We start from the raw sequence: 17,825 nt of genomic DNA on the forward strand, positions 1-17,825 counted from the left end.
TCTTCAACGGTTCTGTCCCTAATTTGTTTCTGAGTTTCTGGAAGACCATGCTGACCAAGTACACATTAAAGCACTTCCCACCTCACAGCTGGAAGCATGACCTGGAATGTTGGATTCTGAACACTGAACAGAGACCACTCTGCTGTCTGTGGACGTCTGCCAAGGCATCGATGTGCTGACACAGCATTGCTAAACTCCAGAAATGCAAAGAAGTCGCCCTAGCATCACACTGTGTCTTTTTAGAAGGCTCTCCTCATAGACTGACAGTGTCTCTTTCTAGGTTTCAGCTCTGGTCCCAAGAGCCATCTTATCAAAGCAATACCTAGTTATAGCCCTTCCCTGGGCTCAGCTTGGCTCCGTCTTATTGCCTTCTTCACCGTTTTGCTTTCCCTTTGTCGTCTTCACGTGAGCAGGCCCATTTCTCCCCATCTCCAATGCCCCAACCCTAGTCCAAGTCATCATCACCACTTGCCTGGGCTTTTGTAACAGCCATCTTTTAAAGCCACGGATCAGATCACATCACAATCCTGATGATAACCTTCCTGTGGCTTCACATTACCCTTTACAAACTATGCAAAGCCCTTGCCTGACCTCAAAGACTACTTACATGGTCTGGCTCCTGCATGGCCCTCACTCACTTCACCTCCTGCCTGCCCCCCCCCCTTCCTCTGGGTACAGCAGACTCCCTCTTTTCCTCTAACACAGCAAACTCACTCCTGCACCAGCACATCTATTCTCTCTCCCTGCCTTCTCTTTCTTCAGATCTGCTTATGGGTGGTTTCTTCGTGTAACTCAGGTCTTCGCTCAAATGTCACCTCATCAGAGAGGTCTTCCAGGTCACCCTCTAATTGTTTTCCCACAAGCCCCAGTGTTTTCTCTTCTCCATGGAATTACCTCTATCTGAAATTATGTTATTAATTTGCACTTTATTATCAGTCTTCTCCACTAGAATTTCAGCTCCACTAGAGCTCTCTGAGGAGCATGTCATATTCATCTCTGTGTCCCTAGGACATATATATTTGTAGCCAACACTACTAGTCCAACAGTGTTTTCCCCTTCTTACTGGTAGAACTTAATTTTGTTCAGTGGCCTCCCCTCCTTCCACCTGGATAATCCTGAGTGGAAATAACCAGTCATATTCGTCTCACTGCCCTTGTTAGTGTCTGGTGTAAGGACAGGCGTGTTTCCTAAGTCTGGTCAATCTGCTGGGGATTGGGGGTGGGGTGCTTCTAAGACAGAGCTCACTTTTTTAAAAAGACCCACACATAGAAGAAATGGTCCTTCTTCTACCCCTGGACTTGGCAAGTATACATGGGATACCTGGATTATCAGTAGCCAACATGTGACCATAAAGAAAACATGCTGAGACCAGCAGAATGAAGAGAAGGAACAAACTAGGGTCTTTCATGAACTTGTTGAGACTCTAGACTTCTTGTTATATGAGAAAACCATTTCTTTTCCTGAAATGAAACATTAAAGGTCTGTGTAGTCCTTCTCAATCCCTTTTCTGTCTTTCACTCTACCCTACATTTTGTGTTTATTATTCTCATGCATGAATATTTTAGTACACATGTTTATACATAAATAAAATATAATGTTCTTTTGTATATTTTAAACTTTTTATAGCTTCATCTTAATACATGTGCTGCACTCTGATGCTTTCTAACCATTTCGATTCTACTGATTTTACAACTGATTAATATATCAGGCCCTAAAGTTGCAAGATCAGCATATATATCCAGGAATGTAATTGTTCACTTAAAGAATTGGTGTTATCATCAAATTTACTACATGTTATCAAATTATTCTCTTAAAAGTTTGTGCTAATTAAACCCTCTCCAAGGGTATGAGAATCCCTCTTTGTTCACAACCTTGCCAATATTTTGTACAGTCAGGTTTTATGTGAAATGATATCTCATTTGCTTTTAATTTACCCTTTCTGCTTACTAACAAGTTTGAACATTTCTTCCTGTATTTGTGGGCTGTTAGGCTTTTTCTTATATTATTTGTCTATTTGTATCCCTCCTCTATTTTTCTATTGTTTGTCTTTTTAATTGATTTTTTTAGTTTGTTCTTTGTATATTCAGAACATTATTAATGCCTGCTCATGAATAGCAAATATCTTCTACCTATCCATGTCTTCACTTTCTTTTTTTGTTTTTTTATGTCTACACCTTTTCCATTACTTTATTTTTTTAACATCTTTATTGGAGTATAATTGCTTTACATTGTTCTTAGTTTCTACTGTATAACAAAGTGAATCAGCTATACATATACATATATCTCCATAACCCCTCCCTCTTGCGTCTCCCTCCCACCCTCCATATCCCACATCTCTAGGTGGTCACAAGCACGGAGCTGATTTCCCTATGTGCCTGCTTCCCACTAGTTATCTATTTTACATTTGGTAGTGTATATATGTCAATGCCACTTTCTCACTTCATCTCAGCTTAACCTTCCCCCTCGCCACATCCACAAGTCCATTCTCTACATCTGCATCTTTCTTCCTGTACTGCTCCTAGGTTATTTAGAACCTTTTCTTTTTTTTTAAGATTCCATATATATCTGTTAGCATACAGTATTTGTTTTTCTCTTTCTGACTTACTTCACTCTGTACGACAGACTCTAGGTCCATTCACCTCACTACAAATAAGTCAGTTTGATTTCTTTTTATGGCTGAGTAATATTCCACTGTATATATGCGCCACATCTTCTTTATCCATTCATCTGTCGATGGACACTTAGGTTGCTTCCATGTCCTGGCTATTGTAAATAGAGCTGCAATGAACACTGTGGTACATGACTATTTTTGAATTATGGTTTTATCAGGGTATATGCCCAGTAGTGGGATTGCTAGGTCATATGGTAGTCCTATTTTTAGTTTTTTAAGAAACCTCCATACTGTTGTCCATAGTGGCTGTATCAATTAACATTCCAACCAACAGTGCAAGAGGGGTCCCTTTTCTCCACACCCTCTCCAGCATTTATTGTTTGTAGATTTTTTGATGATGGCCATTCTGACTGGTGTGAGGAGATACCTCACTGTAGTTTTGATTTGCATTTCTCTAATGATTAGTGATGTTGAGCATCCTTTCATTTGTTTGCTGGCAATCTGTATATCTTCTTTGAAGAAATGTCTTTTAAGGTCTTCTGCCCAGTTTTGGATTGGGTTGTCTGCTTTTTTGATATTGAGCTGCATAAGCTGCTTGCAAATTTTGGAGATTAATCTTTTGTCAGTTGATTCATTTGCAAATATTTTCTCCCATTCGGAGGGTTGTCTTTTTGTGTCGTTTATGGTTTCCTTTGCTGTGCAAAAGCTTTTCAGTTTCATTAGGTCCCATTTGCTTATTTTTGTTTTTATTTCCATTTCTCTAGGAGGTGGGTCAAAAAGGATCTTGCTGTGATTTATGTCATAGAGTGTTCTGCCTATGTTTTCCTCTAAGAGTTTTATAGTGTCTACTCTTACATTTAGGTCTTTAATAAATTTTGAGTTTACTTTTGTGTATGGTGTTAGGGAGTGTTCTAATTTCATTCTTTTACATGTAGCAGTCCAGTTTTTGCAGCAACACTTTTTGAAGAGGCTGTCTTTTCTCCATTGTATATTCTTGCCTCCTTTATCAAAGATAACATGACCATATATGTGCATGGGTTTATCTCTGGGCTCTTTATCCTGTTCCATTGAAATATATTTCTGTTTCTGTGCCAGTACCATACTGCCTTGATTACTGTAGCTTTGTAGTATAGTCTGAAATCAAGGAGCTTGATTCCTCCAGCTCCGTTTTTCTTTCTCAAGATTCCTTTGACTATTTGGGGTCTTCTGTGTTTCCACACAAATTGTGAAATTTTTCTTCTAGTTCTGTGAAAAATGCCATTGGTAGGTTGATAGGGATTGCACTGAATTTGTAGATTGCTTTGGGTAGTATAATCGTTTCACAATGTTGATTCTCCCAATCCAAGAATGTAGTACATCTCTCCATCTGTTTGTATCATCTTTAATTTCTTTCATCAGTGTCTTACAGTTTTCTGCATACAGGTCTTTTGTCTCTGGAGGTAAGTTTATTCCTAGGTATTTTATTCTTTTTGTTGCAATAGTAAATGGGAGTGTTTCCTTAATTTCTCTTTCAGATTTGTGATCATTAGTGTATAAAATGCAAGAGATTTCTGTGCATTAATCTTGTAACCTGCCACTTTACCAAATTCATTGATTAGCTCTACTAGCTTTCTGGTAGCATCTTTAAGATTCTCTATGCATAGTACCATGTCATCTGAAAACAGTGACAGTTTTACTTCTTCTTTTCTGATTTGGATTCCTTTTATTTCGTTTTTGTCTTTGATTGCTGTAGCTAAAACTTCCAAAACTATGTTGAATAATAGTGGTGAGAGTGGGCAATGTTGTCTTGTTCCTGATCTTAGTGAAGATGGTTTCAGTTTTTACCACTGAGAGCAATGTTGGTTGTGGGTTTGCCATATATGGCCTTTATTATGTTGAGGTAAGCTCCCTCTATGACTACTTTCTGGAGAGTTTTTATCATAAATGGGTGCTGAATTTTGTCAAAAGCTTTTTCTGCATCTATTGAGATGATCATATGGATATTATCCTTCAGCTTGTTAATATGGTGTATCACACTGATTGATTTGCATATATTAAAAAAATCCTTGCATTCCTGGGATAAATCCCACTTGATCATGGTGTATGATCTTATTAATGTACTGCTGGAATCTGTTTGGGGTATTTTGTTGAGGATATTCGCATCTATATTCATCAGTGATACTGTCCTGCAGTTTTCTTGTTTTGTGGCATCCTTGTCTGGTTTTGGTATCAGTGTGATAGTGCCTCTAGAATGAGTTTGGGAGTGTTCCTCCCTCTGCTATATTTTGGAAGAGTTTGAGAAGGATAGGCTAGCTCTTCTCTAAATGTTTGATAGAATTCACCTGTGAGGCCATCTGGTCCTGGGCTTTTGCTTGGTAGAAGATTTTTAATCACAGTTTCAATTTCAGTGCTTGTGATTGGTCTGTTTTTATTTTGTATTTCTTCCTGGTTCAGTCTTGGAAGGTCGTGCTTTTCTAAGTATCTGTCCATTTCTTCCAGGTTTTCCATTTTATTGGCATAGACGTGCTTGTAGTAATATCTCATGATCCTTTGTATTTCTGTAGTGTCTGCTGTTACTTCTCCTTTTTCATTTCTAATTTTGTTGATTTGAGTCTTCTCCCTTTTTTACTTGACGAGTCTGGCTAACAGTTTATCAATTTTGTTCATCTTCTCAAAGAACCAGCTTGTAGTTTTACTGATTTTTGCTATTGTTTCCTTCATTTCTTTTTCATTTATTTCTGATCTGATCTTTAGAATTTCTTTCCTTCTGCTAACTTTGGGCTTTTTTTTGTTCTACTTCCTCTAATTGCTTTAGGTGTAAGGTTAGGTGGTTTATTTGAGATTTTTTTCTTGTTTCTTGAGGTAGGACTGTATTGCTATAAACTTTCTTCTTAGAACTGCTTTTGTTGCATCTCATAGGCTTTGGGTTGTCCTGTTTTCATTGTCATTTGATTCTAGGTATTTTCTAATTTCCTCTTAGATTTCTTCAGTGATCTCTTGGTTATTTAGTACTGTATTTTTTAGCCTCCATGTGTTTGTATTTTTTACAGTTTTTTTTCCCTGTAAATGATATCTAGTCTCATACCGTCATTGTAGGAAAAGATACTTGATATGATTTCAATTTTCTTAAACTTACCAAGGCTTGATTTGTGACCCAAGATATGATCTATCCTGGAGAATGTTCCATGAGCACTTGAGAAGAAAGTGTATTCTGCTGTTTTTGGATGGAATGTCCTATAAGTATTAATTAAGTTCATCTTATTTAATGTGTCATTTAAAGCCTGTGTTTCCTTGTTTATTTTCATTTTGGTTGATCTGTCCATTGGTGAAAGTGAGGTGTTAAAGTCCCCTACTATAACTGTATTACTGTCAGTTTCCCCTTTTATGGCTGTTAGCATTTGCCTTATGAATTGAGGTGCTCCTATGTTGGGTGCAAAAATATATACAATTGTTATATCTTCTTGGATTGATCCCTTGAGCATTATGTAGTGTCCTTCTGTGTCTCTTGTAATAGTCTATTTTAAAGTCTATTTTGTCTGATATGATAATTGCTACTCCAGCTTTCTTTTGATTTCCATTTGCATCAAATATCTTTGTCCATCCCCTTCACTTTCAGTCTGTATGTGTCCCTAGGTCTGAAGTGGGTCTCTTGTAGACAGCATATATATGGGTCTCATTTTTGTATCCATTCAGCCAGTCTACGTCTTTTGGTTGGAGCATTTAATCTATTTACATTTAAGGTAATTACTGATATGTATGTTCCTATTACCATTTCCTTAATTGTTTTGGGTTTGTTTTTGTAGGTCTTTTCCTTCTTTTGTGTTTCCTGCCTAGAGAAGTTCCTTTAGCATTTGTTGTAAAGCTGGTTTGCTGGTGCTGAATTCTCTTAGCTTTTGCTTGTCTGTAAAGGTTTTAATTTCTCCGTTGAATCTGAATGGTATCCTTGCTGGTAGAGTAATCTTGGTTGTATGCTTTCCCTTTCATCACTTTAAATATGTCCTGTCACTCCCTTCTGGCTTGCAGAGTTTCTGATGAACGATCAGCTGTTAACCTTATGGGGATTCCCTTGTATGTTTTTTGTTGCTTTTCCCTTGCTGTTTTTAATATTTTTTCTGTTATTTAATTTTTGATAGTTTGATTAATATGTGTTTGGTTTGTTTGTCCTTGATATATTCTATATGGGGCTCTCTGCACTTCCTGGACTTGACTGACTATTTCCTTTCCCATATTAGGGAAGTTTTCAACTATAATCTCTTCAAATATTTTCTCAGTCCCTTTCTTTTTCCCTTCCTCTTCTGCAACCGCTATAATTTGAATGTTGGTGCTTTTAATGTTGTCCCAGAAGTCTCTGAGGCTGTCCTCAGTTCTTTTCATTCCTTTTTCTTTATTCTGCTCTGTGGTCGTTATTTCCACTATTTTATCTTCCAGGTCACTTATCCATTCTTCTGCCTCAGTTATTCTGCTATTGATTCATTCTAGAGAATTTTTAATTTCATTTATTGTGTTGTTCATCATTGTTTGTTTGCTCTTTAGTTCTTCTAGGTCCTCTTTAAACATTTCTTGTATTTTCTCCATTCTATTTCCAAGATTTTGGATCATCTTTACTATCATTACTCTGAATTCTTCTTCAGGTAGACTGCTTATTTCCTCATCATTTGTTCAGTCTGGTGGGTTTTTACCTTGCTCCTTCGTCTGCTGCATATGTCTCTGTCTTCTCATTTTGCTTAACTTACTGTGTTTGGGGTCTCCTTTTCTCAGGTTTGTAGCTCCTGCTGTTTTTGGTGTCTGCCTCCAGTGGGTTAGGTTGGTTCAGTGGGTTTTGTAGGGTTCCTGGTGCAGGAGAATGGTGCCTGTGTTCTGGTGGATGAGGCTGGATCTTACCTTTCTGGTGGGCAGGACCACATCAGGTGGTGTGTTTTGGGGTGTCTGTGAACTTATGATTTTAGGCAGCCTCTCTGCTAATGGGTGGGGTTGTGTTCCTATCTTCCCAGTTGCTTGGCATGGGGTGTCCAGCACTGGGGCTTGCTGGTCATTGAGTGGAGCCGGCCCTTAGCATTGAGATGGAGATCTTGCCAATTGATATTATGTTAGGCTGGGGGGGTCTCTGGTGGTCCAATGTCCTCTCCCACCTCTGAGGCTCAGGCCTGACACCCAGGCAGAGCACCAAGACCCTGTCAGCCACACGGCTCATAAGAAAAGGAAGAAAGAAAAAGAAAGGAAGAAAGAAAAAATAAATTAAAATAAAATTATTTAAAATTAAAAAATATTACTAAATAAAAAATTAAAAAGTAATTTAAAAAAAAGAAGAGAGCAGCCAAACTGATAAACAAATCCACCAATCATAACCAGTGCTAAAAACTAAACTAAGATAAACATATAAATCAGAAACTAGCCAGTCACATACAGCAAACCCCAAGTCTACATTTGCTCCTAAAGTCCACTGCCTCAATTTTGGGATGATTCATTGTCTATTCAGGTATTCTACAGATGCAGGGCACATCAAGTTGACTGGGGAGATTTAATCCACTGCTCCTGAGGCTACATGTAGAAATTTCCCTTTCTATTCTTTGTTCTCACAGCTCCTGGGGTTCAGCTTTGGATCTGGCCGTGTCTCTGCACGTAGGCTGCCCTCTGGCATCTGTTTTTCACCCAGAGAGGAGGGGGTTAAAGGAGTGGCTGATTAGGGGGCTGTGGCTCACTCAGGCTGGGGGGAGGGAGGGGTACAGAATGCGGGGTGAGCCTGCAATGGCAGAGGCCGGCGCGACGTTGCAACAGCCTGAGGCATGCCATGTGTTCTCCCGGGGAAGTTGTCCCTCGACCATGGGACCCTGGCAGCGGCAGGCTGCACAGGCTCCCAGGAGGGGAGGTGTGGAGAGTGACCTGTGCTTGCACACAGGCTTCTTGGTGGCTGCAGCAGCAGCATTAGCACTTCAGGTCAGTCTCTGGTGTCCGTGCCAATAGCCATGGCTCGCCCGTTTCTGAAGCTCGTTTAGGCGGTGCTCTGAATCTCCTCTCCTCACGCACCCCGAAACAATGATCTCTTGCCTCTTAGGCAGGTCCAGAGTTATTCTCAGACTCCCTCCTGGCTAGCTGTGGTGCACTAGGCCCCTGCAGGCTGTGTTCACGCAGCCAACCCCAGTCCTCTCCCTGGGGTCTGACCTCTGAAGCCCAAGCCTCAGATCCCAGCTCCCACCTGTCCCAGCAGGTGAGCATACAAGCCTCTTGGGTTGGTGAGTGCTGGTCGGCACCAATCCTCTGTGCGGGAATCTCTCCGCTTTGCCCTCTGCACTCCTGTTGCTGCACTCTCCTCTATGGCTGCAAAGCTTCCCCCCCACCCACCCACACCCCATCTCTGCCAGTGAAGGGGCTTCCTAGTGTGTGGAAACTTTTCCTCCTTCACAGCTGCCTCCCAGAAATGCAGGTCCCATCCCTATTCTTTTGTCTCTTTTTTCTTTTGCCCTACCCATGTACATGTGGAGTTTCTTGCCTTTTGCGAAGTCTGAGGTCTCCTGCCAGTATTCAGTAGGTGTTCTGTAGGGGTTGTTCCACATGTAGATGTATTGTTTTAAAATGTATTTACTTTATTTATTTATCTTTGGCTGCGTTCGGTCTTCATTGCTGCGTGCAGGCTTTCTCTAGTTGCAGCGAGCAGGGGCCACTCTTCATTGTGGTGCATGGGCTTCTCATTGCAGTGGCTTCTCTTGTTGTGGAGCACAGGCTCTAGGCCTTTAGTAGTTGTGGTACACGGGCTTTAGTAGTTGTGGTACACAGGCTCAGCAGTTGTGGCACACCATCTTAGTTGCTCTGTGGAATATGGGATCTTCCTGGGCCAGAGATCGAAACCATGTCCCCTGCATTGGCATGCGGATTTTTAACCACTGCGCCACCAGGGAAATTCCTGTAGATGGTTTTTTTTTTTTTTTTTTTTGCGGTACATGGGCCTCTCACTCTTGTGGCCTCTCCCGTTGCGGAGCACAGGTTCCGGACGCACAGGCTCAGCGGCCATGGCTCACGGGCCTAGCCGCTCCACGGCATGTGGGATCTTCCTGGACCAGGGCACGAACCCGTGTCCCCCGCATCGGCAGGCGGACTCTCAACCACTGCGCCACCAGGGAAGCCCTGTAATGTATTTTTGATGTATTTGTGGGGAGGAAGGTGATGTCCACATCTTACTCCTCCACCATCTTGAAGGTCCACCCATGGCTTAACTTTTTTATGGTATTTTTTGATTCACAGAAGTTTTTAACCTAAGGATAGTTAAATTTATAAATTTTCCTTTATGATCCAGGCTTTTTCTTTTTGTTTATGACCTTTATTGTTTAGCCACTTTGGATGGGACTCTTCACTATTTGTAGGGAAACATTCTAACAGATTCAGTAGTTAGTAAATACAAGTTGATTAAATGAGAAAATAAATGAATAAATGAAGTGATTTTAGCAAGAAAACAAGAGTGATAAACCTCACATTAAAATAATCAAAATCTTAAATAATATAGTGTTGAATAGATCTTTTATAAAATCTATATTTTTGAAGGTTACAAATTATACCAATCAAAGCTAGAAGCCAGAGTCTACCACTCATATTCTGAAATATTCTTAAATATGAATAGGACTAAATGGACTTACATTTAAAAATCCAGAGAGTTGGGGGTTCCTCACTGGTGCTGGGTACATATATAGCTTCCAACCACTAAATCTTAAATTTCAAAGAAAAGTTAAATGTCTCATTGTCATCAATTACTCTAGAATACTTATTTGTTTTTTAAAAACAAACACCTGGGTTGTCTGTGCTGGCCTATCCAGTAAGTAACAATCATGTATTCTATATTTTTCATACTGTATTACATTAAAAATGGAGAGGAAAGGGAGTTTTGCATTCTACCATAACATGTTGACTTCTCTGGATTCAAATAAATCAAAAATGGAAGGCTCTGCAAATGAATTAAGCTAACCTTTGTAAGGTCACTGTCTAGGTTCAGAGCGGCAACGGAATTATTTCAATATGTGAAATGCCTTACTTCCACAATCAGAACAAAAATATTTTAGTCTGCATGTGTGCAGACTACATGAGGTGAGAAAAATAGAGCACAAAATGATTAGATACATCCATTTCACCATCTCTTTGTGCATATTTTTAAATTCAATCATTTTTATCAACCAACTACTGTGTGCACACGTGAAAGGTTACTATCAGATGATATGTTCTTTCCATCAGTTCATTTACAAAGGCAAAAGTAATAGCAGTGTCACAGACATCAAACTTTCACATTTTAAAAGGGAAAAGAAAAAACTTTTATGGGCAAAGCAAGGTAATAGGTTACTTTTTCCCCTGCTCGCCTGTGGAGAATCTTTTTCTATGGTTCTTCTCCTTCACACTTTTTTTTTTTTTTTTCCCTCTCAAAGTATAAAATCAAATAGCATTGTTAGCGGCCTAAGGGAAAATTGGTTTCTATTCCGTGGTTTCCTTCTCTATATTTTAAGCAGGAACAGATATGTCAAAAATAATTCTAGAATTCACACCATCCCAGCTAATGAGTCAGCATCTGCTTTCACAGGGCTCTGATCTACAGAAAGTTTCAGGCAGATGAACTCCTTGGAAGGTTTCAGTTGTAATATTTGTAGTGCTCACCCATCTACAAAGTAAAGCTACAAAAAACACAGTCAACTACCTACTTCTCTCTGCTCCTTCTGATAAACTCTTGGGAAGCCATCTGATGGATGATGGGTGGCAGCTACAATGATCACTTTCTGTTCGCGTGGTATTCTGGGTTGGCCACCTGTACTACTTGGCTTATGCGATGTGCTCCATTGTACGGGGATTTCCCTTCTGTTTCTCATACACCATGTGGTCAAAGTGAAGTTCTGCGTCTTCCTGAGCAGAATGTTGGAGACTACTTAGGACACTATTATACAATGATATATGCATTTGTCTTCTTCCTGATATACCAGCCTGAGAACTTAAACAACAGACACGTATTTCTCACAGTTCTGAAGGCTGGGAAGTCCAAGATCAAGGTGCAGGCAGATACGATTTTTGGTAAGGGCCTTCTGCCAGGCTTGTGCATATCCACCTTCCTAAGGCTGTGTGCTCACACAGCATTTCCTTCATGTGTGCATATGGACAGAGATAACTCTCTCTCTTCCTTTTCGCATAAGGACACTAATTCCATCATGGGGGCCCCACCTAAACCTAATTACCTCCCAAAGGCCCAAGCTCCAGATACCATCATACTAGGGGTTAGGGCTTCAATATATGAATTTGGGGGCAGGGACACAAACATTTAGTCCATAACAGTATTTAATTTTGATTAGCAATTTATATAACCTTTTCCCTCTAGTCAACAACTTTTTTGGCTTCTAAGCACTAAACTGCAATCTTCAAGGTGTCCATGGAATCACATATTAAAACCTGGTCTGGTTCAGACATAAGTTACATGGACTCTGTGATTAAAAATCTGGTCAAAGTAGAGGGGCAGGCCCTTCTGTGGTGGCCTCTCAGTCAAAACCATTACCTTCTAAAGACCTAGTACTAACAAACTTGTAATCCCCTGAAAAGAATCTCTGTCTGATACCTACTTTGGACAGAATCAGTATAATTTTCCACAGGAGAAATTCTTCTGAAGATGGCAGCCTTTCACTTCCAGGCTTTGGTTCATGCTGTTCCTTCATTCTAGAACACTCTCTGCTTTCCCCTCCACATGAAAAATATCTATCCACACTTAGGTTTCTGTTTAGACATCACTTCCTTAGGTGTTCCTCCTCTGTGTTCCTGTGGGCTTTTGCGACCACCATCTCTTGGCTTGTCTGTCTACCCTTCTAAGCTGTTAAGATTAGGACAACAGGAACCAAGTCTCTTTATTCACCACTCTGCCCACAGCATGAAGGCTGGTTCCCAGCATAGTGCCAGAGCTGAAAGAGTGAATAACTAGGTAAGAAGGTGAGTCATGGCATAGACGTCCAACAACATAGATGTTTAGTCATTTCTAGAGCAACCTGAAGTCAAACGTGTTGGACACTTTGAGCCTTTACAGAGGACTTAACATTGCAGAGGATCTGTCTTTCAAATCAAAATAAAGATGGGGGTAGAGCAAGAGAGATAGAAATAAAGAACACTGTTAGGAGGAAAGCAGTTAAAGAGTCACCTCCCAAATCCAGGTGAGAAGACTTGGAATCATCATGGAGTCCTGTCCTTCCTTTACAACTCCGCTGAGGAGTCCCCAGATTTGTGGGAACTATCATGAAATGAAAATGCAGGACCCCTCTCAAAAATTATTAAAAATTTCAAAATGGTGGGACCACAGCATCAAAGCAAGCATGTAATGTGGGTTCCTTCTAAAGCATGGGGTCCCACTGACTGCATAAGTCTCATGTCCATGAAACCAGACTCATTCCTCTCCATGCCTAGGTCCCAGGGACATACTGGTACCATTACTTGACAGTATTTAAATTTATTTTTCAACACTCTCTCAAGTATTTTAAGGCCCTGGAACTCAAAATTCTAGAACATAAATAATCTTTCATAATGATTTGCTATGAACTTGCCAAATGCCGAAGTCCAAAAGGTAACACGCAAATTTTCATAATTGATATTCCCCCACAGAGACCTCTTGGTACTGAAATGTCCCTTCCCAAGCTTATCTTGCATTGATCCTCATTAGAAACCAGCTACACATCTGTAAAAAATATCATTTATCATGGCAGCTTGATCATTGCACTGAAAACAATATCACCAAAGCACCTGCCTGATCTTTCAACAAAGCACAACCCTGTATATTTTACTTTTGTTGAGTATGACGATTTTTCCCCCTTTTCTCTCACAAAGGTACCAAGATCAACTCAATCTTATTCCTGTGGTGAACTGTTCAATTATGACATTTTATTTGGACATTACTCTTATAGCACCTTGCATTAATCTGCCCTAATAACTACTGGGACATTTTGGAAATAATTGATTTGTCACATCTGAAGGACATCGGTTATGCTATGTTAATGGCAATAAAACAGAAGATACTCACAAAAAGCAAAATGGAACTAAATGCCAAGATAAATGTTATATTTTGGCAATGTTCTCACAAAATAGCTGACAGATGTTAATATAACCATTACATTTTGAGGGAAGATACTCATCTTTTCCTATTATTAGTCATACTTTATGACATACAGAAAAAAATACGACAATTCAGAATACCACATTTTGGGCCACGCCAAAGCCAAATGTTGCATATTGTTTTTCCACGTTGATGCATGTTTGGTCTACAGTCTCCAAGACAAGTATCAAAGTGATTCTTGGCATACAAATTGAGTCTCACAAAAGCAACTGAATACTTTAAGGAAATAGTGAGGAATTTATGGCTAATATATAAAAAAATTATAGGATCCCAAGGGAAAAGTAAACCTGAACAGTAAATTCTTATTGGTCATTTATGAACTGTACATAGAAAAACCCATTTGGAAAAGGGAATACAGCCACGTTCTCTACTCCTTAATATCACCAGGATCCTATAATACACCACAAGAGAACTGATGACTGCACCTCGAGGAGGGGTTGAAAGCTGGAAATCAAATCAGACTCTAGCACGTGGGGGGAAAGTGATCTGAGAGCGGCTGCCGCTGGCAAACTGTTATGAGTGACTTATTGCCTTTCCATTTTTTCAGAATTTTAATTGTATTTAGATTTATAGTTCCATTACTGTATACTCACATAAAGAGAGTTAATTCTTTAGAAATGTGTCTGCCTGGTAGAAAAGACACTCATTTGTTGGTTAATCCCAGACTCGATATATTGGCTGAGGATTTTTGTGATATTAGAAATTCCTCTGCTGAAGTCTCACAATTCTGTTTGTTTTCTAAATCTGTTTTAATCTCACTTTCTCTTTCTGATGCAGACACACACACACAGCATGGTGTTGTCCAGAGAATGAAATAAACTTCTACAAAGAAGCTGAAAATGTCTGTTGTAAGCATGATGAGCACATGTTAAACAGCAAAGATCTATTCAAGGATGTTTCTAAACTGACTTACAGGAGAATAGTGGGAAAAGATATAACAGGGATCAAATCCCATGGTCCCATTTTACAGATGAATATAAACAGATCCAGAGACCTTAGTGACTTGCTTAGGGTCACACACAAATTCAGCAGAAGAACTGGACCTTCACCACAATCTCTCCCTTCCACATCCATGATCCTTCCTGCTGTAGATCTACCATCAGATCTACAACGTCCCTACGTTAATCCCATAAATACCAATATCAATAACCTTACACAGGGACATTCTTAATGCTTGTAAATAGCATCTTAATAACGTTTTTGTGGTTTTAATTTTGCTTTTTGTTTTAAAAAATAAAGAAAAGAGACTATTAAAAAAAGCAACATAGAGAACAAAAATAAAACCTTAAGAAAGATGGCCTTTATCCAATCTTTCGTTTTTTGTCCAAACAATTTAAATTTAGCCAACATCAAGAACACAAACAAAACAAAAACAAAACTACCTCCAAAATAAAATAGTCATGTGGTCAAAATTAATATGTATGTATACATATATGAGATTCAAATTTGTTTTTCAAATGGTTAACACTTAACTTCAATCTAAAAATTTGACACAGACTAAAAATTGGCCTGACATTTTTAAGTATAAAAATCATTTTAAGGAGAACCTTTGTCTCCTCTTAATGCATTATTTTTCTAACTTGATTGACTCTTTTACCCTGAGACTCTTACTAGAAATATGTGCTCATAATTAGTGGCCCATCAATATCACTGATTGATTACTTGGTAAGAAAAATATCATGTTAAGAATAATTTTTCTGTATTAAAAAGGTATGCAGGGCTTCCCTGGTGGCACAGTGGTTGAGAGTCCGCCTGCGGATGCCGGGGACACGGGTTCGTGCCCCGGTCTGGGAAGATCCCACATGCCGCGGAGCGGCTAGGCCCGTGAGCCATGGCCGCTGAGCCTGTGCGTCCGGAGCCTGTGCTCCGCAACGGGAGAGGCCACAACAGTGAGAGGCCCGCATACTGCAAAAAAAAAAAAAAAGGTATGCAGTTTAAGTCATAAATATGTCGAGGTATTATTATTATAATTGATAAAGCTCTGTGTTCATTAAAGTTATTTGGACAGAGAAGAAAAACAAGAGAGCTCAAGGACAGCACAGGATCTGACTGACACTTCAGCTGAAGGTTAAAGTACAGAGGAAATGATTTATTTGGTATGGCTATGACTGCATGAAGAATTAATGTAAATTCATTTGACCTACATGATATCAACTAACTAAATGCTCAACAGATTAGCTTGGCCAGTAGGCAAACCCATTAATGGACACTAATAAATAAGTGCATGGTGCAGTGATAAGCCGCTTAGTTCAGATCCCTACCCCCTGTTCCTTGCTGGCTGTTGACAGGAGAGCAAGACACTGAGCCTCTGTGCCTCAATTTCTGCACCTTCTGCATCTGGAAAGAAGATTTGTTTTCTCCTCATAAGGTAAAGTGCTTAGAACAGCATCTGACACATACTAAATACTGTAAATGTTTGCTACTGCTTCCAACCACCACACCAAGGGCTTTCTGTGGGTAAATGAGGCGGAAAAACATTCTATCCAAATCCCCCTCACAGAAGTTCACACATCATATTAGAATATTAAATGTTCCGAGAATTTCTCTAATAAAGAAAACTGTTTACATTTACTTAATCCTGCGTTACCCCAAATTACTGAAGCAGCTTTTTCTACTTAATAAACACTGACTTAAAAGCTGAAACATTTATTAACTCATCAAGACAAATCTAAAAAGTTACTATAATCTTCTCTTAACTTATTTAAGTCTTGGCTACAAGTTGAGACGTTGTTTGGGACAAGACAGGCCAAAAAATAAAACAGTAAAAGGGAAAAAGCAAACAAACAAGAAAACCCACTGCAATAACAAAGTGAGAATAATTATTCACTGAGGAAAAGAAGCGAAAAAGAAGGATAACACAAATTGAAATGTGGAAGTTTTCTTAAGAGGAGAATGAAAAAACCCATAGCCACCAATCGTTAATGGTTTCCTGGAGATATTGTTAAACACAGAGCCTCTGAATCCACTCTGCATCGAAGCCTCTAGGATTCCTGAACCTTCTAAATTTTAATATTTCCAGGTATACCATTTCATAAATGGTGTTCACAAACCATTGCTTTCTAAAATAAAATTACAAATAAACAAAATCAATAATTTTTTAGGGGGGGTTATTTTGGGAGATTTTTGGAATTTTTGTTTTGGTTCTGTTCTTACACATAATTATTTGAGCGTCATTTATGTGCCAATGTGGAGTGAATTATGTAAAAGAAGCCTCTAATTTATTCTTAGTATTTTACATGTAAGCACTAATTATAATATTTAGTTGTCTAAGTATTACTTCTGTAGATAAAACTATGCAACTAGTGATATTTACTCGGGGGCTAATGCCATGTTAGCATGTAGGGACTAATGCCATTAACATTCCATCTCCCCCCATCTCCCCTATCACTTACTCGGAGAGACAGCAGTCCAAATTCATGTAATGTTCATGTAAAGCCTTGTACCTCTTTTAATGTGGTATTTTTTTAATCCAAAATTATGAACTTCTTTAGTTTTAAAGATATATATATATATTGGTAGGATAAATAGATTTCTCCAAACTGATATTTTAGGATTATAATAGTGGTATTTTTCTCTCCAAATACAAGAAGTCCTATAAATCCACAGGTGCTGTTTTGATAAAAGAACCAGACTATCAAGCAACGTGAAGTTGGATTTTGGCAATACTTAAAAACTTAAATTTGCCCAATATTACCAGAATAGTAAGCTTAAGATCTTAACACAGTTTAATAGTATATTTTGTAAGCATTTTCTTTCCTAGAAAATCAAGGAAACCTAAGAAGCTTTCTAAGATCCAGTCGTATTTACAAAATACACAGCTCATTATTAATTAATTATACTTGAAAATGTGTGTAGCTGTTTTCAATCCCTTGTCAGTTTGTACATAGATCTTTATGTTGAACCTACTTCATTTGAGCTCATAGTCACATTTGAAAATTTAGTCCAAAAATCTATTAAATAAAAATCTATGTCAAGAGTTTTAGTCTATTTAGGTGCCCTACAAATCTATTAAAATGCCCTCAAAGGATGACCAAAGCACGACTGCTTCACATTGATGAAGAAAAAATTAAATAAACATTGTCACATTTTGGATTATTAAGAGCAGAAAAGAAAGGGCAATATAATCCT

General features: G+C 38.9%; 1 protein-coding gene across 1 annotated transcript in view; it reads right to left on the bottom strand.

The window, feature by feature from the left end:
* The window catches only part of MACROD2 (mono-ADP ribosylhydrolase 2), a 1,967,591-nt gene that overhangs the window by 917,087 nt on the left and 1,032,679 nt on the right, over positions 1-17,825 (bottom strand). The gene's annotated exons all lie outside the window — the stretch shown is intronic.

This window comes from Phocoena phocoena, chromosome 15, assembly GCF_963924675.1.
Source record: "Phocoena phocoena chromosome 15, mPhoPho1.1, whole genome shotgun sequence".
Lineage (NCBI taxonomy): Eukaryota > Metazoa > Chordata > Mammalia > Artiodactyla > Phocoenidae > Phocoena > Phocoena phocoena.